This window comes from Pithys albifrons, chromosome 29 (genome assembly GCF_047495875.1).
Source record: "Pithys albifrons albifrons isolate INPA30051 chromosome 29, PitAlb_v1, whole genome shotgun sequence".
In the NCBI taxonomy this organism is placed as follows: domain Eukaryota; kingdom Metazoa; phylum Chordata; class Aves; order Passeriformes; family Thamnophilidae; genus Pithys; species Pithys albifrons.
In genome coordinates, this window is record NC_092486.1 from 5,637,235 (window position 1) to 5,660,595 (window position 23,361).

Here is a 23,361-nt window from a genome sequence, read left to right on the forward strand (position 1 = left end):
GCCCCGCCGGCGGCACGCACTGCCCACTGAGTCACTTCCTGCCGCGCAGCCAATGGCGGGGCCGGACAGGAAAAGGGGCGGGGCCTCGACCCCGCGGGGACCCCCCGGGACGGGGACGGGGACAGGGACAGGGGCAGGGACGGGGACAGGGACAGGGACAGGGACGGGGACGGGGACAGGGACGGGGACGGGGATAGGGGCAGGGAGAGGGACAGGGACGGGGACAGGGACGGGGACAGGGACGGGGACGGGGACAGGGGCAGGGAGAGGGACGGGGACAGGGACGGGGACGGGGACAGGGACGGGGGCAGGGACAGGGACAGACCCAGGGACAGGGACGGGGACAGGGACGGGGACAGGGACGGGGACAGACCCAGGGACGGGGACAGGGACAGGGACAGGGGCAGGGACGGGGTTTCCGGCTCCCCCCTCGCCCCCACAGGCCGCCGTCTGTCCCGGTGTGCAGGGACCGGACTCCAAACGCTCCTCACTCTTGGAGGCCCCGCCGGTTCTCCCGGGAATGACCCAAACCCTGCCCGGATGTCGCCGCAGCCGCGACAGAACCAACACAGACCTCGGGGTTTGTCACCAGAGCAACTTCCGAGCTCAGAGAACTTGGAAGCGACTCCGGCCCACTCACCCCAGACAGGAGGAATTCCGTTTTCAGACAGGGCATAAATCCCATAAATTTAGTGCCTTCTTGGCTTGGATTCCAAGTCACGGAGAATTGGATTCAATCCAAGGGGAGACGACAACACCACAGTGGAAAATTGTATCAGGTGAGTGTCATTTGAACTGCAGATGTCTGGGGTGAGGGACACCACTGAAATTAGGGCTGCTTTGGACATAATGTTTGTTTTCTATCGAGACCTTAGAAAACTGATAAAAATCCCCCAAACCAGCCCTGAAAGGGAACGATGGGAACGTTCAGCTGTCCCAGGGTAACAGCACAGAGAGCTGGTGCCAGCCTGAGAAATAAAGCACCTTCTCACCCTCCACCCCACACACCCCAAACCCTGAGAAAAGCAGCATAAGCCAGAACCTTTTGATTAATTGCCATTAATTTCCTTGATGGTCAGCGGCCTGACAAAGGGCAGGGGAGTCCCTCACACAGTTCTGAGTCACACAAACCTGGTCCCACTCGGGCTGCTGTTTCTGGCTGGTGTCCCTCTTGTCCCTCCCTGGTGGCCTCTGGAGGTCCCAGGGAAGGGTTGGTGGGGTTTGGGCTCCCTCTCCTGGCTCTGCCTTTGCTGGAATGTTCCTGCTTTGCAGCTTTCCCTGCTCCTTCCAGGCTCTCCCTGTGCCCTCTGATGCCCCTCCAGGTGGGTCTGGATTCAGAGGCTGCCCCGGAGCCTCCGGCGTTGCCCTTTGCCACCTGCCCACCACCGATTTTTATCCCTGATCGCTCTTTTTTGGGGTTTCTGGTTTTGTGCAAGATCTCTCTGCTTTATAAAGAGTCAAGAAACAGCAACCAGGAGCTTTTTCCTTTGCGAGTGTCCCTCGAGCCCTCGGGTTTGGAATGGGATGTTGACCAGGAAAGGCTCCAGCCCTCGCTGAGCCAACGCAGGTGCCTCATCCCTGCACTCCCTGAAGTGGCTCTGGAAAGAAGGAGAGAAGGAAGTTCCTCCTGGAAAAGAAGGAGAAGTGAAAGATCCTCTTGAAAAAGAAGGAGAAAAGGAAGTTTGTCTTGGTGAAGAAGGAGGAAAGAAGTTTCTGCTGGAAGAAAAGGAGGAAGTTCAGTTCAGTTTGGAAGAGAAGTCAAAGATCCCCTCGGAAGAGAAGGAGAAAAGAAGCTTCTTCCCAGGAGAGAAGCTCTTCCTCCCAGGGGTCCAGAGGATCCACTGGGTTTGGCCTCTCCTTTTCCCCAGCAATGCAGAAAACAACCCCCTCCCTCACAGTTCTGTCATTTTGATGAAGCCCCTCTGATTCCATGAGAACAGCTGGGAAGTGCTCAGTGTTTCTGAACTCCCCTGAATTGCTCCCTGTTTCTTCTCTCCACATTTAAATTAAAAACCTCCCCATAAACAAAAGGCATTTAGTCTAAAAATAAAACACGTTCAGTTCCTCTCAGTTCCCTCCTGCCCTGAACTAATTGGTGGCTGTTTTACTGTCCTGAGGTTTCATTAATGACCAATAATTCCTCCCAGCTAATTAGCCCCCCCGGCAGCCTGCAGGGGTCAGACCCCCCCGACCATCATTGCTGAGCTGGGGAGGAGCAGAGAGGGGCAATAAATCCCCCCAGAAATACAAACCTCTGAGGAAAGGGCCAGACATGTTGGGTCACAGAGTGGGCCACTGGTGCTGCTTTACAGCCGTGTCTGGCTGTGCCACAGCCCCTGCCCTGGGCACTGCTCTGCTGGGCAGGAGCTCCAGGGCTGTGGGTGCTGCCAACAAAAACTCGGTGACTTTGGGCCAGTCCGGGACAGTCAATGGTGGGTCTTAAGCGGTTTGTCCCAAAGCAATTGAATTTCACTGAAAGAGAACACAATGGCTTGGGCAATTAACTCTCTCCATGTTAATTGCCTCCCAATTAACCTGCCAGAAGTGCCATAAATGTCAGTTTAAAAACACACGCCTTGTTGCTTTAACCAGTTGTGTAATCACAGCCTTTGTAACAACCTTTCCTTGTGCTCCTCACACAGAGAGCTGAGTGGCCACCCAGAATTTCTGAATTGAAAGGTCTCTAATTAATTAACCATTCACTTTAACGATTCACCCCTTCCAAAGGGGACCTTGGGAATGCCCCTCCTGGAATCTGCTCCTGGAATTTCCATCCTTCCCCCAGGACTGGTAAAGCAAAGCAGAGTTCCTGCTGTTCCTGCCCTGCTCGGGTGTCTTTGGCTCGTGCTTTGTTTTAATTGGGCTCCTGTGCTTAATTGCTTGGGAAATGCACCTGCTGGTCAGAAATGCTGCTCCTCAGGGGCAGCTGAGCCCCATCCCGCTGCACTCTGGAAGGGGCTGTGCTAGAGCTCATTAGGCTGATGGTTCTAAGTTGTTTTAAATAATGTGGTTCTCTCTTCAAAGCTGAGCAGAATGAAAGATTTGCTTTAAAAGGGAAAATTAAATCATGGAAAATAATAATTTATTACTCTTGCTCTGACAGGCACAACATCAATTTGCTGTTGTTCAGCTTGTACTGCCGTGGTGTTCCAAGTTGCCTTCTCCTCCCAAAACAACAAATGAGTTTTGATTTCTCTTCATTAAAGGCATCATTAATTCCTCCTCCTACTTTCTGTTTGTTTTCCCTTCCATTCTGTCTCGTTCCTGTAAATTTGGCTCAGGCAGTGCATCCATCCCTTCTGTGGCATCTCTGAGGCCTCCAGGCTTTGTCCCTCCTGCCCAGGTGCCCCAAACCCCCCAGATGGAACAGTTTCTGCAGGTGAAGGAACATCAGCACATCCTGGGAATGGTGGGGCAGAGCCCCCTGTGCTGCCCCAGCCCTGGGGGCTGCAGGTCTGTCTGTCCAGGAGGTGCAGCCTGGGGTGACTCTGGTCTCCCTGCACAAGGACCAGGGCCCTGCTCTCCACCCAGCCCAGTTTGTCTGCCCTGCTGGGGAGGTGCTGAACTCCTTACAAAAGTCTTGGAGATGCTCCTTTGTGAAGGTTTGTGGAATAAGAAGTTTGGGAAATGATATCCCTGTTTAATGCAGGGGCCTCAGGGTCTCTGCTGCAGCATCAGGAAGGACAAACAGAGGGTTTGGAGGCTGCAGGAGGGTCCTCAGCTGCCACCTCAGCCCTGGGGATGGTTCTTTATGTACCCTGAGCACTCCCCTGTGTGCTCTGACCCTGGGACAGCCTTTCCCTTTGCTTCCCTCTCAGGTGGCTGTGATGGGTGCCCTCATTCTCTTTAATGACTTCAAATCACTGGGTTTGATATCCAGTTTATCTTCCCAAAATGCAGCACCTCTGACTGCATCAGATTCCCTCCTTAATCCCCTCAGCCTCTCTGATCACTCAGGACTAGGCAGATAAACTCCCTCGGGTGGCCTTTGACTCTCTCCAGGAGCAGCTGAATGCCATGAAAGATCCATCATACTTCCCTTGGTGTCAACAAGGGTTTGCTGTTAAAGATTAGGGGGGCTGGAGGTCACTCCAAATCACAAGATTGTTCACTTTATAAGCCCATTTCATCCTGTCATCTGGTATTACGTGTCCAAGTTGTTTTGGAGGAGTCCAGAGCATTTATCAGCTCCTTGTCCTTCAGCCCCTTTGCCCCTGGGGCTGGAGCACTGATGGATTCATGGAATGTCTCCAAAGTCAGGCCATTTATCTTTTCCACTGTATTTTGTTGTCTCTATTTTCTCTGACTTACAAAGCTCCAACACCACACTGAGTCCTGTTCACTTTAAGAATCTCTGTAAATATGGGATGTTTTCCCACACAAGAGGCACCTGCTTTTATTGAGTCTTAGGGAGTTCCAGCAGGTTTTTGCCTGGCAGTGCCTGGCACTGCCCTGTTGCCCACCCCATCCCTGGCACACCCCCACAATTTAGAGCCCAAAGCACAATGCCAAGGTCCAAAGGGTTATTTTTGGTTATTTTTCATATCCAACCCCAAGTTTTCCAAGCATGACCCCTTCCCTCTGCAGCGAGGCCTCCAAAGGAGGGAGCAGAGAATCCCCCACACTTGGGACACCCGGGAGTCACCCTGAGGTCCAAACCCACCCTGTGGGACCACAAAGGTGAGAGCTCAGGGTCAACACTTTTCAATAAACCCCGAGTGAGTTTGCAGCAGGAGCCTGAGTGTGTTTGGGTGTAATTCCATGTGCTGTGGAGACCAGGGACAGGGAGGGTGCCCGGGGCAATGCAATGCCCCAGGGCCTCAGTCACTGCTCTGCACAACCCCCAGTGCTCCCCAGGTGCTCTGCCAGGCCTGTTGTGATCCTTCAGCTCTGAAATCCCCTCTGGATTCCTGGGGAGGGACAGGAGGGGCAGCGCTGCAGCCTGAGCATGTTGGGAGCAAATGCTCATTATGCAATTTATAATTGCTCTGAGCTGACTTTCCAGTCGAGCTGCCCTTGCCCATCAGCTCTGAGTTCAGGATTCCATCAAGCACAGCTGGGGGCAGCACAGCACCAAAGATCTGTCCTTCCTCCTCACAGTGCTCTGCCTTTGGCCCTTGGGAAGGATTTATTCATGCAGTTAGAAAAAGAATTAATTACTCTGCTAAAATCCCAGTCTCTTTGCATGGACCTGCTCTCTGGGCAGTGCTGCCCTTTCTCTGGTGTTAAACAAGGGCAAACACCCCATCCCTGTCCTGTTCCTGAGTGAGCACCTGGGGAGGTGCCTGTTCTCTGGGGATGCTCCTTGCACTGGGGGAATAGTTAAAAAGCATGATAAAATCCATTTTGTTTAATTAGTGCTCAAATGATGCTGGGAATTACCCAGAGCTCAGTACATTTGTTTCCACAGTGAGGGATTGCAAGTCAAGGTGGATCTGGAGAGTCTGACATGAGGCCAGGGGAGGTCAGAGCCAGAGCTCTGCAGGCTCCAAGCACAGGTTATTCCCAGTGGAAATGGCAGGGCAGGACCCCCCAGGCCTCCCAGAGGGAAAGCCCAAATTCCTGTGTTGGGAATGCAATCCACAGGATGCTTTGCCCAAACTCTCAGCTTTGCTGCTGTGGGGGTTTGCTGAGCAACACTTGACAAAGCTGTGCAGGCTCTGAGCTGATAATGAATGATCCAATCTCGTGGTCGTGGCAGGAAAATAAAACTCAGGGCCCTTGGAAGGTCGACAGCAGCTTTTCTGTTCTTGTGCTTGTCATTGCTCTGCAATGTTTTAGCAAATGTTAGAGAATAAATTCAGGCTTTGATCCCAGTTTAATACAATCTAAATGTAATGTATCTGTCCTCCTGATCTTTGTTTGCACTGAAGGCAAAGTGATGGGAAGGAGAACAGAAGGCCTGACTTGTAAAAGTTATTGGGTTTAAAATTTTCCATTTCTGAATCACATTTCCACCCAACCCCCTTATCCTGGTGGGAGAAAAGGTTTTCCTGCACTGTGATTAGCACTGGAGCTCTGGGAAATGCAGCATTCCCAAGGAGTTTGTGTGTAAGGGTAAATAACATTTTGGATGCCCTGAGTTTTGGAGGAGGCTGAAGGTGGGACATGTTTGTGTGGGGCTGCCAGACAGGATTCATTGAACCAGAGGGTGAGGGGGTTTTGGCCACACGTTGCTCCAGGCATGGGCTGCAAACCCCTTTGGTCCAGGGCATGTTTTCCACCCAAATCCCTCTGCAGAGGCCCCGGAGCCACAGAATTCCCTGCAAAGCCAAGGAATGGGGCTTTGCAGACCAGTTTGAGGCTGGGGAAAGAATCCCAGACTGGTTTGGGTGGGAAGGGACCTTAAAGCCCATCCAGTGCCACCCCTGCCATGGCAGGGACACCTCCCACCACCCAGGGTACTCCAAGCCCATCCGACCTGGCCTTGGGCACCTCCAGGGATGGGGAAAAGGCTTTTTATTTGCTTAATTATAGAACCAGGATTTTTATTTGGCTTTAGCACTAGATGGGGCTAAAGGACTAAAGGAGAAGCAAAAAACCACTGGCAGAGCCTCGGGCTGTGGAGACCCCCAGAAAGGAGGAGGCACTGGATGTCCCTTGGCTCACTGAGCTGTGGGACAGGGACAGGGACAGGGACAGGGACAGAGGGTGGCTCTGCAGGGGGGTGGCAGCCACTGACCCCCAGGAGGAGCTTGGCACGTGCCAACCATGGGCAGGACACGGTGGCAGCAGCACTGAGGGGTATTTGGGTGTCTGACACCTCCCAGCAGAGCCTTTCCCTGCGGGTTGTAAAGGACATTCCCAAAGCAGCATCTCCTCAGCTTCCAAACCCTCAGCACCAGGAACGGCCCCAGGACACAGCTCAGGGCAAAGACCTGATCTCTGGGTCACTTTGGGGGCCTCATTCCAGTGCTTTACTGGGTGAGTTTTTATTTATCGTTCTTGCTTACAGAGGTAAGAGAAAAATGGCTTTTAAAACACACAAGAAATCTTCTTTTTTGGCTGTTGCTCCCTGGACTTCCCCCCAGTGTCCCATCAGGCAGCAGAGCTGTTGGTTTTCAGGCAAACCAGGGAACAACACACTTTGTTCCCCAGCACAGCATCCCCTGAGTGGCACAGGTGAGGATCTGAACTGTCCTGTCAATCCTGTGAGTGTCTGTGTGGGCAGAGATTGGAGGAGAACTGAACCAGCAGCTGTTTTCTCATCTGCCCTGCGAGTGTAGAAACATTTAATGAAATTGCTTATGGTTTAATGATTGGTATGACATAAACAGTATTTTCCTTCTGTCAGTCCTGGGCCAATCTCAAATTGCTTGAGGATGTAAACATGAGAAAATACACCCAGACAATTTAAATTAAATGCCTCATGTACCTGGGGAGAGATTATCTGCTCTGCCTCCATCCTTCCTTCTCTGAAGCTGCCAGCAGGGGCTCCTGGTTGCTGCTCAGTGTGTTATTGCACAAACATTCAGGGGCAGAGCACAGGGCTGAGGGAATGGGTGGCTTTGAGGGGAGCACCAAAGAGAGCCAGAAAGCCTTTTGAACCTGCAGCTTCATCACAGGAGGGGAGAATGGGCTGAGCTGGAAGGGACCCTCAAGGATCAGAGAAATGTTGGAACAAGGGCTGAGAGAAAAGCAACATGGACAACAAGCAGAGTTGGTGGCAGCACAGAAGGGCTCACTCCTTGGGGCAAGGAAAGTTCCAGTGGTTCCCTTTCCCTCAGGGGGATGCTGAGCCAGGTCCACCTTGGATGTTCTGGGACTCATCCAGGGGCATTTTTGGCATGGGTTGGACAGTAGGTTCTGGTGGCTCTCCATAAATTTCGGAATCACTGGGAGTGATGGTCTGAGTTGGGAGGGACCTCAAAGCCCATCCAGTGCCAACCCCTGCCATGGGCAGGGACAACTTCCACCTGCCCAGGCTGCTCCAAGCCCCATCCAAGCTGGCCTGGGACACTTCCAGGGATACAGGGGCAGCCACAGCTGCTCTGCCCAACCTGTGCCCGTGCCCATCAGGTCCACCCATTAACCCCACACTGCCAACACCACATGAAGACAGGGGTGTGAACGATCCCAGCAAGTCTCTCCAGCAAAGATCTCCCCCCAGAAATCTCAAATGAAATACCTGCCATGACAGGGAAGGAGGGAAATTTGGCAGAGCAGGAGAACCCCACTGACATCAACATCAGCATCAGCATCAACATCAACATCAGCATCAGCATCAGCATCAGCATCAGCATCAACATCAGCATCAGCATCAGCATCAGCACCGACAGCGACGTCCCGATGCCGAAAGCCCCAAGCGATCCCAGGCAGTGAAACAACTTGGGCTTCACAGGACACAGACCTAAACCAGCCTTAATTGAGTCAAAAGACAGAAAAGGCACAGAGATTTCTCAGCAATGCCAAGCTCTTGAATACTAATTCCTGCCTGGAGGAAAAATGCCCTTCCACATGTTTATTAAAAACAGATGACTTTGCCCATTAGGCCGAACAGAAAATGGTCCTTTATTCTCCCACTAGAAAGAAATGATCTTCTGATTGCAGGGAAACATTTCTGCAGCAGGAGGAAACCTCCAAGGGAACAGCCTCCTGCAGGAGGGGGCTGGGGATTCCTCTCTGCTCCAGTGGCAGGATTTCTTGGGTTTAATGAGTAATTATTCTCAATGCCCCTAATTGCCTCATTCCCTCGGAAGGAGGGCGGTGAAGGGGGTGGGAAGGGCACGTTGGAACCTCAGACTGGAGGGGGTAAAATCAAAGAGAGGGGGAATTTAATTAGATGTCTTAAAGGTTTGGGTCCTGGTTGATGATGAGAGAAGAGAAGGCTCCAAGGAGACCTGAGAGGCCCTTCCAGTGCCTAAAGGGGCTCCAAGGGAGGTGGGAGGGGATGGAGGGACAGGGCACAGGGAATGGCTTCCCACTGCAGAGGACAGGGTCAGATGGGACATTGGGAGGGAATTCCTGGGGGTGAGGGTGGGGAGGGGCTGGGATGGAATTCCCAGAGAAGCTGTGGCTGCCCCTGAATCCCTGGAAGTGTCCAAGGACAGGTTGGAGCAACCTGGGACAGTGGGAGGTGTCCCTGCCCATGGCAGGGGGTGGCACTGGGTGGTGCCTTTAAGGTCCCTTCCAACCCAAACCATTCCATGATTCCATGATGTGCTTTCCCAGAGTGCAGTGGTAGGGACACATCCTCCAGGGCACTCCATGGCCCCACTGAGCCTCTCTTGGCCCCATTGAGCCTCTCATGGCCCCACTGAGCCTCTCTTGGCCCCACAGCCTCTCATGGCCCCACTGAGCCTCTCTTGGCCCCACTGAGCCTCTCATGGCCCCACTGAGCCTCTCATGGCCCCACTGAGCCTCTCTTGGCCCCACAGCCTCTCATGGCCCCAATGAGCCTCTCTTGGCCCCACTGAGCCTCTCTTGGCCCCACTGAGCCTCTCTTGGCCCCAATGAGCCTCTCTTGGCCCCACTGAGCCTCTCTTGGCCCCACTCCAGCCCCCATGGCCAACTCCACCCTCGCAGCCAGGTGACATCCTCCCCCTGGTCCATCCTGGGCTGTTGATCCCAAGGTTTGGGTTGGACTGTGACTCTTCTCCAGGTGTTTCCCTCCTCGCTGGTTTGTTGTTTAACAGAGGCTTTGCCACGTTACTTTAACAAAGTTTTATGTGTTTTAATTTTCTTTTATGACTTTGCAGCTGCTTTCCAGCTGCTTCCCAAGGCGAGGAAGGAGAGGAGCTCCCCTCAAACCCCCCATCCATCACAGCCTCGTTTGCCTCCCTTTCATCTCCAACCACTCTCCAATCACTTGGACAACTGAGGCTTCCGAGCTCCCAGTCACACCCAGGCTTTCTGCTCCTGATGAAGGGAGATTAATTAAATCAGCTCCTTTCAAGACTAGAACAAATGCAGGAACATTTTTGGCAATTTTCTCCCTCTTTTAAACCTGTAGCCTATTAATTTCAGACACCTGGCACGGGGAGGGCGTTTTGCCCTGAGAGCAAACAATAAACTGAGATTTATACACTGGAGCTTCATGGAAAGGCTTTTTCCTTCCCACAATGCAAAGTACAGAATAAAACAACGGGAGATGGGGTGAAGTTTTTCACCTTTACCACAAAGAGTAAGAGAGACTTTTCCAGTGAACTTTCCATTTTTTAACTACACCTGGGAGAGCAAGAGAGGGGATGAAACAGGATAAACCCATGGGGTAAATTGAGATAATATTGACAGGACAGGAGGGAAGAGCCTCAGGCTGCACCAGGAGAGGTTTGGGTTGGACATTAGGGGAGGTTTCTCCCTGGCAAGGGCTGTCCAGCCCTGGGCAGGGGTGGAGTTCCCATTGCTGGGGGGATTTTTCCAAGTGTGCAGCCGGCACGGACGTGGATCCAAAATCCTCTGGTACCCCAGAAATAACAGCAGAGGCAGCAGATGGACAAGAAACTAAAGAAACCCCACAGCTTTGGGAAGCTGCAGCTGGTGATAAAGGGAGAAAATGCTGTGGGAGGGGAGTGGTGACAAGGTTGGGGTGGAAGACACTGGGGGGTCTCCCAGGGGGCTCCAGTTCTGGCTTCCAAATTTAACAGATGAGATGGAAAGTAATGCCACCCCCAGCAGCTCCTGAGGGCATCGGTGCCACGCAGGAAACGACTCCCCAGGGCCCAGCACTGAGTCTGAGAGGAACCAGCCCTGGCACAGCTCCTGGGCAGGGCAGGGGCACCTCCTGCTGCCCCCACACCCCTCCTGCTGCCCAGGACGTGGTCCAGGTGCTGCTGCTGCTCCCAGGAGGAGCTTCCAGGGGCTCACTGGGTTTGGGAAAGGGAACTGAGTCCAAGTGATGTGTGTGATGGCACTGGAAGGAGCTTTGGGATTATTGCAGAGCAGCCCTGTGGGTGCAGGACAACAGCAGATCCTGCCCTCAGCTCTGTGGGATTGTCCAGGTCCTGGCAATGGACAGTGGAGAGGGAAATTTGGGACTATTTAGAAGGGTCTGGAATGACAGGACAGGGAATGGCTTTGCAATGACAGAGAGGAGCTTTGGATTGGATGTTGGGAGGGTGGGGAGGCCCTGGCACAGGGTGCCCCTTCCAGTGCCCAGAGGGGCTCCAAGGGAGCTGGAGAGGGACTTGGAACAAGGGATGGAGGGACAGGACACAGGAAATGACTTCCCACTGCCAGAGGGCAGGGATAGATGGGATTTGGGAAGGAATTCCTGTCTGTAAGGGGAGGGAGGATGAAAGGGAGGATGGGATGGAATTCCCAGAGAAGCTGAGGCTGCCCCTGGATCCCTGGAAATGTCCAAGGCCAGGCTGGACAGGGCTTGGAGCAGCCTGGGCTGGTGGGAGGTGCCCATGGCAGGGGTGGAATGGGATGGTCTGTGAGGTGCCACCATCCTGCCCTCCCTGAGCTTGTGCATCCCCTGGCACACAAACTCCTGCAGGGAATGGGCCACAGCTCCTCATTGTCCCAGGAAAAGGCAGGAATGCTCCCAGGAAGCAGCACCACAACTAAGGACACAGACAGTTATTCTCGTGCTCCTCCTTTGGCCCGTTGTGACCCAAGACAGGAGATTTTGGGCTTTAAATCCCCACATTTCTATCGATGGAGCCCTTTAAAAAGAAAAGCTTGGCAGCAAAATCTGCATTAAAGATCTAATCCAGGGACATTGTGGCTCCTTATCCCAGAAAGCTGTGACTGAAAAAGGGGGAAGATAATGTGAGCTTTTGTCGTTGAAATCTGAGGAGACTTTGGGAAGTCAAGACTTTCATGTGAATCGTGTAAAGGATTTGCTGCAAACTCTGTGTCTGAGGGAGAAGAAAAAAACCCTCTCAGCTGCAGAAAGGGCATCGTGTTAAACAGATGTACAACGCTGCCTGCCAGGTCTGAAACCCTCCTGAGCTCCAGTTTCAAGTTTGCTAAACCTTAGAAAGTTTTACCTTTATTTATCTCTGAGCTTTTTCTCTCCCTTTTGAATCCCATCGCTGTGGGATTGGAGAGATTGCAGAGTCCATGATTTATAAAAACCTACAGGGGAGGAACACTCTGGCTTTTCTGCATCAAAATCACCCTCCTGCAAGTGAGATCCAACCCCAGCCACGTGATAAAATTAAAAAGAAAATTAAAAAAGAGGGGATTTTGAGTAATTGGCTGGAAAAGTCAGAGCCCTGTGGCTGGAAACAGGAGCCGTGGGGTCTGAATTAGCATGGAGCTGTTTGCATAATTTCCTCTTGACAAGCCTGGCCCCAGTGACATCTCCAGCACTCCCTGCTCCTGCCAGGAAGCTCTAAAACACCAGATGTAAAGAGTAAATCTTCCTTTTCTCTCCTGGTAACTGGGGCAAACTCCAAAGAGGCTTCGCCAAACTCCGTTCTGGAGTTGGGAACAAACTTTTGCCTCCTGCAGCAAGTGCTGAAGCCTGTTCTGAACTCCCTGATTAGTATTATCCCTGATTAGGCTGCAGATAGTCCTCTGATTAAAGTGCTCTTGGCTATTTTGGAGCTTCATATAAATATTCATGAATGTAAGAGATGGGAAAAGAGTAAACAGAAAACAAAGCAGGGGCTGGAACCTCTCCCTGGAGATCCAGGGGCCAACCCAGGGCTGGGGAGTTGGAGATCATGGAATGGGTTGGGTTGGGACCTTCGAGTCATCCCATCCCATCCCCTGCCATGGGCAGGGACACCTCCACCGTCCCAGGCTGCTCCAAGCCCTGTCCAACCTGGCCTTGGACACTCCCAGGGCTGGGGCAGCAACAGATTCTGTGGGAATTCCATCCCAGCCCCTCCCCACCCTCACAGGGAAGAGTTTCCTCCTTATTTATCATCTAAATCTACTTCCTTATGGTCAATCCTTTTCTCTCCTGGTCAATGGGACTCTTTGCTTCTCAGCCATGACCAAACCCCCCTGAGGGGCAGCCCCACCCTCAGCACCTCCCCTTGGCTCGGGAGCAACAGCAGATCTGTGAGTGGAGAGGGAGCACTGGGAGCTCTGCAGTGAAGACACCTGGGGTGGGACCAGAGTCCTGCCCAGGAGACCTGTGGCCTCCTCAGCTGCACTGAGACCCTCACCCTGCCCTTTCCATGCCCCTTCCAGCAGCCCTTGTGCTGTGCCACCAACACCAAGTGGAGTTTGATGGGCTCAAATCCAGGCTGAGCCCCAGCCCCACAAACAGAGTCCCACAGACCCCTCCCAGCCCCACCTGTGAAAATCCAGGATTTTGATGGATTCCCCCCATTTTTAGGTGCTGCAGGAGGAGCACAGAGCCCTTTAATCACCCCACAGCCACGGTGAGGGCACGTTGGGTTTGCCACCACATCCAATTTGGATCCCTGGCTTTAAGCAAGACCTACAAGTGGTTCTGATGCAACTAATAATTCAATCCATTCATCAGCCCAACAAAAAATGTATCATCCTAATGACTCCCTCCCAGTGCTAATTATGTATTTAAATAGCTTCTGTCAAGCGAGAAATATTTTTCTCTTCTCAAGGCATTATTTTGTTCCTTCTGGGAAAGGACCCAACTCGTGGGCTGACATTTCTGTGCTGAGCTCACAACACGGCCAATATTTCCCAACTTGTCCATGGTGGGGAAGAGCATCCTGGTTTCCCCAGTCCAGAGGAGCACAGGGAATGCAGAGCAGCAGCTCCAGCAGATGGAGGAGGGTCGGGAGAGCCACCTGAACTCAGCTGAGCTGATGGAGTTTGGCACTGCCAGCAGAGCAGCTCCGGAGCAGCAGCTCCTCCACCCAGCCTGACAGACATTTCTGTGCCTCTCTTTGTGCTCTGTTGCTGCACCTGAGCAGCAGCACAGGGACCAGCCTGAGGGTGGCACAGCACGGGCACAGCTGGCACCAGAACAGCAGACACAGGGGGTGGGTGCCAGGGGGTGGTTGGCTCCTGACATGCTTTGCCATGGAAATAACAGCTGGAACTGGGGCTGTTGGGTCCTGGGCTGTGGAAGGGACAGTCTGGGCCATCCCTCCTGTTCAGCCTCAAAGGTTTCTCCTCCAAGGAGAACCACCAAGCCCAAGGCTCCAATTTGGTTTGATTGGACCTTTCAAAGCTCCCTCCAGAATAAAAGGGGAGGAATAGAACCCTGTTCTCTGGCAATTCCGACAGAAAAGCTGCACTCTCAGACTGTCTAAAACAAAAAATGGGTGTTTTTTCCCTATTCCTCCCCATTCTGCAGTGAAAAGCACCTTATTATAAATACAAGAAGCTCAACCCCCTCCTGAGGGCAATGACTCAGTTTATGGTAACAAAATGTCAGTCACCCATAGAATTATCTTGGTAAAATACTTCAAAAACAGGGGGAGAAAAAAGGAAAAGGAATGAATCCAGTGCTGGTCTAACTGTGGGGGCTGCTCAGGAAAACGAGGAAAGGCAGAGGCTTAAGTGATTAAGTCAAATATTGAGCTCATTCATTTGCAATTTGATTTTAACGACGGACAAGATGAGTGAAAACAAGAGCGGGAGCGTCTGCACCACAATATTAATAAAACATAATTAGCAGAAAGATTAGCATAGGAGAAAGAAAAGCACCTTAATTCCCCTTCCCCCCTGCCAGCAGGCTCTGGCTCTGCTGATTATCTGCAGAGGGTTGGTGTTCACAGGGTTGGATTAGGGGGGATGCCAACTGAGAGGGCACTCGCTGCCAACACGGCCCCCCGGCTGCTGGAAGGGTGTGCCAGTCCCAGCAGTGCCAAGGCCAAGGAGTCGGGGCTGGGCTGGGCTGGGAGGGACCCCGAAGGTCACAGGGCAGCGACACCTTCCACCAGAGCAGGCTGGCCAAGCTCCAGCCCAGCTGGCCCTGGACACTGGCAGGGACGGGAACGTGGATGTGGGGCTGGCAAGAGGGCAGGAACCCGGGTGGGATGGGGCCGAGCTGAGGGACAAGCAGAGCAGGGAAAGAGGATTCTCTGTCACAGACAGAGCAGCAGAACAAACCCGTGCTCTGCTCCCTCAGGGGAAGGCCACACTCCTGCTGCCCTTCCTCAGCCACCAGGGCACAACCTGCCTTTGGAAATGGGCTTGAGTGGCCGTTTGTTCCCAGAACAAAACCTTTCCTGGGCTTCCTGTGGCCCTGGGAGGGGGTCGGGAAGGAACTGGCACGTCCAGCCACAGCCAGTGCAAAACGAAAGGGCATCTTTAACCTGGGAATCTGCTGGAGGGGAAGGGCTGAAAATCATCCTGAATTGTGCACAGTGGCAAAAACCCCCCAGCACCTGACAGGGTGAGGGCGTTGGAGAGGGGCAGCTCAGGTGCCTTCAGCTTCCCCCTCTGCTCTGACACCCAATTCTTTATTTCTAACGTTCGAGGGCAGAAAAAGAAGACAAAAAAATTCTTCTTCAGCCTCAACCCAACATCTTTTGTTACACTATAAAGGTAGAAGATCTGGAAAAATCATTTAGTGGCTCTCCAACTGAGACTGGCAGACTGACAGCTCGGAGAGAAAGTCTCCTGCATTTTATTCATGTAATATTTTTAAATTATCTGAGCTCTGTTTGAGGCTGGGCATTGAATACACCCCAGTGGAGGAGAAATCCAACTTTTTGGGACTGCCACCAAGAGCTGCAGCATTTGCTGCAGAGATGTAATAAAGAACACAAAATTCCTCGTTTTTACACCTAATCTGGAGCCCACAGTTCCTCTCCAAAGGGGAGAGTTAATGAGTTTGTGCAGCGAGACTGTTCACAGACATTAACAGCCACTTTTGACCTCCGACCAGAGGGCAAACTCAGGCCATTAAAATTAAAACTATGACCTTGTAGGTGTGACCTGCTGCAATGAGGGGAGCAGCAATGTGGGTGATGACTCTGTGATCCATCCCACCACATTTGCTCCTCTCCAATCAACCACGTGGGCAAATTCCACCCCTGAAATAAACCTCAGGTTAATGAACGGCCCAGCCCTTCTCCCTGCAGGGTATTTTAAGGTGCCTCTGCCCCTGCCCTGCCCTGCCCTGCCCAGTCCCTTCCCACCAGCACAGCTGATTTGGGGCTTAATCACCTCAGGGCAACGATGGATTTTCCTGCCTGGCCTGGGCAAAAATCTCTGGGGTTTTATATCCCATGCAAAGAGTGATTCCCTTCCACATGGCATGAAGAGCAGCAATGCCTGAGCTGCAGAGCTCCCCAGTGGGGCCATTTCTCCTCCTGGGATTTATCACCTCCTACAGTTTCTCCTCCCCAGTGGCTGCAGCTGCTGCACAAAGAGCTGCTTTGCCCTTGTAATTGCCCCTGCCCAGGAAGGTGGGACAGGAGGGGAGTGAGCCCTGGGAGGGGTCTCAGCCACCTGGACCCCATCCCAGCAGGGCCACCCAGGGGCTCCCACCCCTCCCAGCAGCACAGGGGCTGGAAAGGGGGGACAGCAGCAGGAATGAGTTAATCAATCTTGAGATAATTGTCCTGAATGTAAGAAAAGGGTTGGGATTGAGAGAGGAGACAGCAAGTGAAGCTCTGGGCTTGGAGGTCCCTTCCAAGCCAAGCCATTGGAGGTTCTGTGAGCCCCTGGCAGGGCTGGCACAGCCCTCCCTGCCCAGCAGGGCAGCCCAGCCCTGCCCTGCCCTGCCCTGAGGGGCAAGGAGCAGAGGGGGTGGATGGATGGATGGATGGGTGGGTGGATGGATGGGATGGATGGATGGATGGATGGATGGATGGATGGATGGATGGATGGATGTCTGAGCTCCACAGAGAGCCCAGGATGAGTGATGGGCACAGGCAGGGAGTCCTTGATTAAAACAGAGATTAATTGATGGGCTTGGAGATGTAGATGATGCCTCTGAGCTTGGGGTGGAGCAGAGCTGGGCAATGCTGGCTCAGCAGTGACAGGGCAGAGGGAATGGAAAGCTTGGATGGCCCAAGCCCCCAGTGGAAAGCTGGAGGCAGCAGCACTTTGCCCAACCCCCTGAGGGACCTGCTCTGCTCACCCAGAAACACTGACCGAGGACTCTGCAAGGATGATCCACTTCCTGCAGGTTCCCAGGACTACAGACTGTGGTGAGGAGTCACTGAGCCCTCCCTGTGCCCGATGCCCACCTTGGCAAAGCCCTGCCAGCCCCTGGAGCCCACCCTGTGCCCAATGCCCACCTTGGCAAAGCCCTGCCAGCCCCTGGAGCCCACCCTGTGCCCAATGCCCACCTTGGCAAAGCCCTGCCAGCCCCTGGAGCCCACCCTGTGCCCAATGCCCACCTTGGCAAAGCCCTGCCAGCCCCTGGAGCCCACCCTGTGCCCGATGCCCACCGTGTCCCCAGCCCAGGGCACTGAGTGCCACGGCCAGTCCTGCCTTGGGCACCTCCAGGGTGGGCACTCCAAACCTCCCTGGGCAGTTCCAATGTTTAACCACCCCTTCCCAGGAGGAATTTCCCCACTGTCCCCCTGCCCAGCCTGAGGCTGTGCCCTCTCCTCCTGCCCCTGTGCCCTGGAGCAGAGCCCCCTTGGCAGAACATTCCAGCTCCTCATGCCCAGTTAGAAACCGAGGGCAGCCCTCGGCTTTGCTGCTCTTTAGGTGGGATGTCTCTGTTGGGAGGAGCCTCCTTGGGGCAGGACAGCCCCTGCCAACACCTCCTGACTCTGCCACACACACCCCACAGCACAACCACCAAAGGAAATTCCCATTCCTCTCCTTGATGTGCTGCAGCTGGAAAATTCCCAGCAATTTTCACCAAGGAAGGTCCAGGGGTTTTTATAAAGCTCCTCATTTATCCCAAACAGCTGCAGGTTTGGACTTATTAACAAACTTATTGCAAAAATAAGGATTTACAAAAGTTTCACTCGAGTTCAGTCACAAATTTGGCTCCAAGAAAGTGAAATTCAGGCCCAGTGCAGAGTCTACAAAAGCTTTTGGAAACCTCAGTGGGGGGGAATCCATCATGGCCTCAGAATTAATCTCAACAATCTCACCTATTGATTTTTTGCCTTTTATCAATTGAACTCCTTGTTCCTGAATAACTCATTTCCAGGTAATAGACTGAAAGAACAAAGTCCTGCACAGTTGGAATTGACACCATTTCCTAGAACATGTTCATCAGAAATTATTGGCCTAATAATGATTTCCCAGATAGCAGGACAAGCTAAACAAACTCCAGGCTGCCCTAACAAAGCAGGAACCTTAATTAAACCTCACTTCAGGCCTCAGACTGCAGCACTTTCCCTCTCCACCCTCTTCACAGTCAGGGCAGGCCCTTCTTGACTCAGGGGCAGCAGAGAAAAGGTGCTGTTGTAGCACAGAAATCAGCTTTGCACCCCAGACTGGGCAGACCTGATTTGTGGTTTGGCTCCAGCGAGGTGGAGCTGCCCTGGCACAGGGTGCCCATCCCTGGGAGTGTCCAAGGCCAGGCTGGAGCAGCCTGGCTGGTGGAAGGTGTCCCTGCCCATGGCAGGGGGTGGACTGAGATGATTTTTAAGGTCCTTTCCAACCCCCTGAGTGGCTTCTCAGCATTACGGGTTTATTTTCTTTAATCTCTCTCAATTTTTTCTTTCCCAGAGCTTGTCCTTTGGGCCATCTTGACTTTTTTCTTTAGATGAATGGATTTCATGTCTCTGCCACAGAAGGGATTGACAGAGTGACAGCAGCAGCAAATAAAAAAGGGGTGAATTAATGATGAGAAAGGATATTTATTCATCTCTCAGAGACAAGGTGAGAGGTGAGCACAAAAACAGAAGTTGGTGTGGAGGTGAAGGGGCTGGAGCTGCCCTGGCAGGGGATTCACAGCCAGGAAAGGGCTGGCACGGCCTCCATGCCCAGCTGGGACTCCTCTGGGCAGGGTGCCACCCCAGACCCCATGCCCATGGCCCTGGCAGTGCAGGGATCAGCCCTGGGGGTGGCAGGAGCTGTCCAGCAGCCCCAGCTCCTGAGGCAGCAGCAGGTGACAAACCAGATTAGAGCCCCGACCCCCAGCCCACCTTTGGCTCCCCCAAACTCTCTGGTTTTGGTGTTTCCCAACCAGCTGCTCCTTGGAGTGATCTCCAGCTCCCAGAAACCCAACCCCCCCTCCCTGCAGCCCTGCTTCTCATTCCACTGCTGACAACACCTAATGAAGTGGATAAATGATTAATTAAGAAACAATATTTCTTGCCTGAAGCTCAGTCTTGGGGGGAGAACAACGAATCCCTCGGCACTGCTGTGTGTGCACTGGGCTGGTTCCCACTGCTGTTGGCAAGGGGAGAAGCTGAGCAGGAGGAGGGGAGTGGAGCTGTTTGATCAGAGCAGGGACCACAAACAACCCTCCCAGCAGAGCCCTGGAATGTTCAGCTCATCCAGAGCCCTGGAATGTTCAGCTCACCCAAAGCCCTGGGATGTTCAGCTCACCCAAAGCCCTGGGATGTTCAGCTCATCCAAAGCCCTGGAATGTTCAGCTCATCCAAAGCCCTGGAATGTTCAGCTCACCCAAAGCCCTGGGATGTTCAGCTCACCCAAAGCCCTGGAATGTTCAGCTCACCCAAAGCCCTGGGTGTTCAGCTCATCCAAAGCCCTGGAATGTTCAGCTCATCCAAAGCCCTGGAATGTTCAGCTCATCCAGAGCCCTGGGTGTTCAGCTCATCCAGAGCCCTGGAATGTTCAGCTCATCCAGAGCCCTGGGATGTTCAGCTCATCCAGAGCCCTGGAATGTTCAGCTCATCCAGAACCCTGGGTGTTCAGCTCATCCAGAGCCCTGGAATGTTCAGCTCATCCAAAGCCCTGGAATGTTCAGCTCATCCAGAGCCCTGGGATGTTCAGCTCATCCAGAGCCCTGGGATGTTCAGCTCATCCAGAGCCCTGGAATGTTCAGCTCATCCAGAGCCCTGGAATGTTCAGCTCATCCAAAGCCCTGGGTGTTCAGCTCATCCAGAGCCCTGGAATGTTCAGCTCATCCAGAGCCCTGGAATGTTCAGCTCATCCAAAGCCCTGGGATGTTCAGCTCATCCAGAGCCCTGGAATGTTCAGCTCATCCAGAGCCCTGGAATGTTCAGCTCATCCAGAGCCCTGGAATGTTCAGCTCATCCAGAGCCCTGGAATGTTCAGCTCATCCAGAGCCCTGGGTGTTCAGCTCGTCCAAAGCCCTGGGTGTTCAGCTCATCCAAAGCCCTGGAATGTTCAGCTCATCCAGAGCCCTGGGATGTTCAGCTCACCCAAAGCCCTGGAATGTTCAGCTCATCCAGAGCCCTGGAATGTTCAGCTCATCCAAAGCCCTGGAATGTTCAGCTCATCCAGAGCCCTGGGATGTTCAGCTCATCCAGAGCCCTGGGATGTTCAGCTCATCCAAAGCCCTGGGATGTTCAGCTCATCCAAAGCCCTGGAATGTTCAGCTCATCCAGAACCCTGGGTGTTCAGCTCATCCAGAGCCCTGGAATGTTCAGCTCATCCAAAGCCCTGGGTGTTCAGCTCATCCAGAGCCCTGGAATGTTCAGCTCATCCAGAGCCCTGGAATGTTCAGCTCATCCAAAGCCCTGGGTGTTCAGCTCACCCAAAGCCCTGGGATGTTCAGCTCATCCAAAGCCCTGGAATGTTCAGCTCATCCAGAGCCCTGGGTGTTCAGCTCACCCCTCCCTGCTCTGCCAGGAGCTGAGGAACACAGAGCTCCAGGGAGGGATTTCCTGCCAGCTCCACACCTGGCAAACCCACCCCATCCAAAGGGGATTAGGAGGGTCATTTCTGGTGTCTTGTGTGGGACACAAAGTGCTCAAAGCAAAAAATAATCTGAATAACACAATGCTGGACCTTTTCCTCAAAACAAATCATTTCACAGCATTCCCTTAGTTCATACCCAGGAACATGGAGCAGGAATTCATCCACCTCCATTTTCCCTGGAAGAAAACACAGGATGAGACCAAAATCAACCTCTTTGCTGCACTCCCTGCTCTCTTTTCTCATTTCTCCATCCTTTCTCATCTGAGACCCCAAAAAGGCATTTTTTGGGAGCTGAGTCTTTGGCAGGAGGATTTTCCCCTCGGAATTCCTTCTTTGCCCTCCCTGGGCACGCAGGTGTCTCCCACCTCCCCTCTGACTGTATTTCTCAGCTTTATATCCCCAAATTGCCATAAATTCTTGGCTTTTATGTCACTCCTTAACCTGTGTGGCCTTATCCCTTTATTTCCCCTCAGAACCCAAGTGAGCAGAATTCCCTTTGCATCCTCTTCCTCTCAAACTTCTTTATGCTTCTTTTTTCCACCCCTGTTTCCCAGCCCATGGTTTGCCTCCAAAGCAGAGCTCCTTGGGGCCTTTCCTGCTCCCCAACCAGCAAGCTGGGACCTTCCCCTGTGGGTTTCTCCCTCCTAAAGGCTTCCAAACCCAATAGCTCTGGATAAAGATCATTAAGCCTTAAATGACCTATAAATTCCTATTAAAAGAAAGTTATACTGAATTCATTTCCCACATTTCCATCCCAAATTGCCTCTGACTGTATTGAACTCCGGGAGGATCAATAATTCCATCCTGGTTGCAGTTCCCTCCTGTCCAGGAGCAGCTCATCCCCATCCTGGGCTTTTCTCTGCCTCATTGCCACCATTTCTGAGTGTTTTCTGCTCAAAACCAGAGTCCTCAGAGGATGGTGAGAGACTCCCCCAGCTCTGCCCTTCTGGGAGAAAGCACTTTCTGCCTGAAATGGGTTTTAGTTTGTTCTTTTTGTTTCCCTCAGGTGGAAACAGGGAAGAAAAGGGCTGGCAAAGCTTTGTGCTGAGCAAAGGCCTCAGTGCTGATCCCTCAGGTCTGCAGCGTCGTGCCCTGGTCCAGCTCTGGGCAAGCCGAGGTTTTCTGCCTCAGTCACCCTCTGCAAAGTCAGTTCACTCTGTTCCAGAAGTTTCCTTGCTTTAGAAGAGGGCAAAGAGTGTGTTTTTCACAAGAAGTGGACGTTGCTCCTGTTGGATGAGCCCAGGAGGTGCCTGCAGAGCCAGGACCTGGCCCTCAGTTCCCTGGGGGACCCTTGGGTGGGATTCACTCCCTCCTGGATGGGTGAAGAGCTGGTTCACTGGTGCCCTGGGTGCCCTGGGCACAGAGCTGGGCTGTTCCCACAGTGCAGGAGCAGCAGCTGGTGCTGGGCCCTCCTGCCCCCGCAGCAGGGGATGCTCCCAGAGGCTGCAGGCACCATTCCCGGAGTCCTGGCACGGGGGGAGTTGGAAGGGACTGCAAAGCCCATCCCATTCCACCCTGTGCCCTGGGCAGGGGCACCTCCCACCAGCCCAGGGTGCTCCAAGCCCCATCCAGGCTGGCCTTGGGCACTGCCAGAGACTCAGGGGCAGCCACAGCGTAACTGGGAATAACAATTCGTTGGGACAATGTGAAGGCTGATCCAGGGGGAACCCTCGAGGGAGGCAGAGCACAAACAGACCAGGAGCAGAAGCCAATTCCCACCTTCAACAGCCTGTGCCCCGAGGATGAAAATGTCACACAATCCCAGATCTGTTTGGGTTGGAAGAGCCCTGAAGGGTCAGTGAGTCCAACCCCTCCTCGGCACTGCCAAGGCCACCACTGACCCACCCCCAAGGCTGTGACATCCCTCTGGGGATGGGCAGTCCCCCACTGTGCCAGCACTGAGCAGCCCTTTCCATGGAGAAGTTTCCCTGAAAATCCCCTCTTCCCTGGGGTTCTGCCCTGGGTGCCGTGGGGTGAGCCGTGCAGGGAGCGGATCGTGTGTCCTCTCACTCCACTGAGCAGCCCCAGAGCCACAGAAAGCTTTTCTGTGTTTCATTACCCTTCAGCAGCTGAGCCAAAGTGATGCTGACATGGCAGAGACTCCTGGGCCTGCTCCAACCAGGCCACGCTTCGCTGCTCAGGACCTTCCCAGCACCTCCACAGCCTGCGGGAAACACGGGGAGACGGAAGGAGAAGCTTCATGTTGGGATGAAAGAGATCCACACTCTGCTCTTTCTCTGGCACTGATTCCAGGCAGGGGAGCTGAGCCCAGGACACCCCAAGTCCTGCAGCAGCTTTGGCTCTCCAAGGGGCTTTGGCCCATACACATTTTAGTATCTCATTAGCAGTTGTGCATTGTTAATAAAAGTCATTAAATGCAACATGATTGAGAACAACTTGGGAAGGAGGTTGGGGGCAGGTTTAGGTGAAGGTTTGGGCATCAAATCCAAAGGTAGACTTTGTGTTGTCCAGGGAGTTTGTGGATAAAGCACCCCTGGAAGGGTCCAAAGCCAGGCTGGACAGGGCTTAGAGCAGCCTGGTCTGGTGGAAGGGGAAGGGGAGACACAGAACAGTCTCTGAGGTCCTTCCAACCCAAACCATTCCATGGTTCCATGATGTTGCTCACAGAGACTGAGAGGTGCTCTTTGCCTGCTCCCCCCTGCCCTGTGCATCTTGGGCAGTCAGAGCACGGGCTCAGGAGCCTGAACTGGGATCTGCACCCCAAAGCTCTCCTTGGGTTGGGTGGTCCTGCCC

The 23,361-nt window shown here is 53.3% G+C and overlaps 1 protein-coding gene and 1 long non-coding RNA gene across 2 annotated transcripts in view; both read left to right on the forward strand.

Moving 5' to 3' along the window:
- The window catches only part of LOC139683652 (histone H2A.V-like), a gene marked incomplete at its 3' end in the record, with an annotated part of 343,651 nt that overhangs the window by 41,701 nt on the left and 278,589 nt on the right, over window positions 1-23,361 (forward strand). The gene's annotated exons all lie outside the window — the stretch shown is intronic.
- On the forward strand, window positions 303-3,228 carry LOC139683735 (uncharacterized). Its single transcript, XR_011699803.1, has 3 exons — window positions 303-779; window positions 1,292-2,790; window positions 3,104-3,228. It is a non-coding gene; the product is annotated as an uncharacterized lncRNA (long non-coding RNA).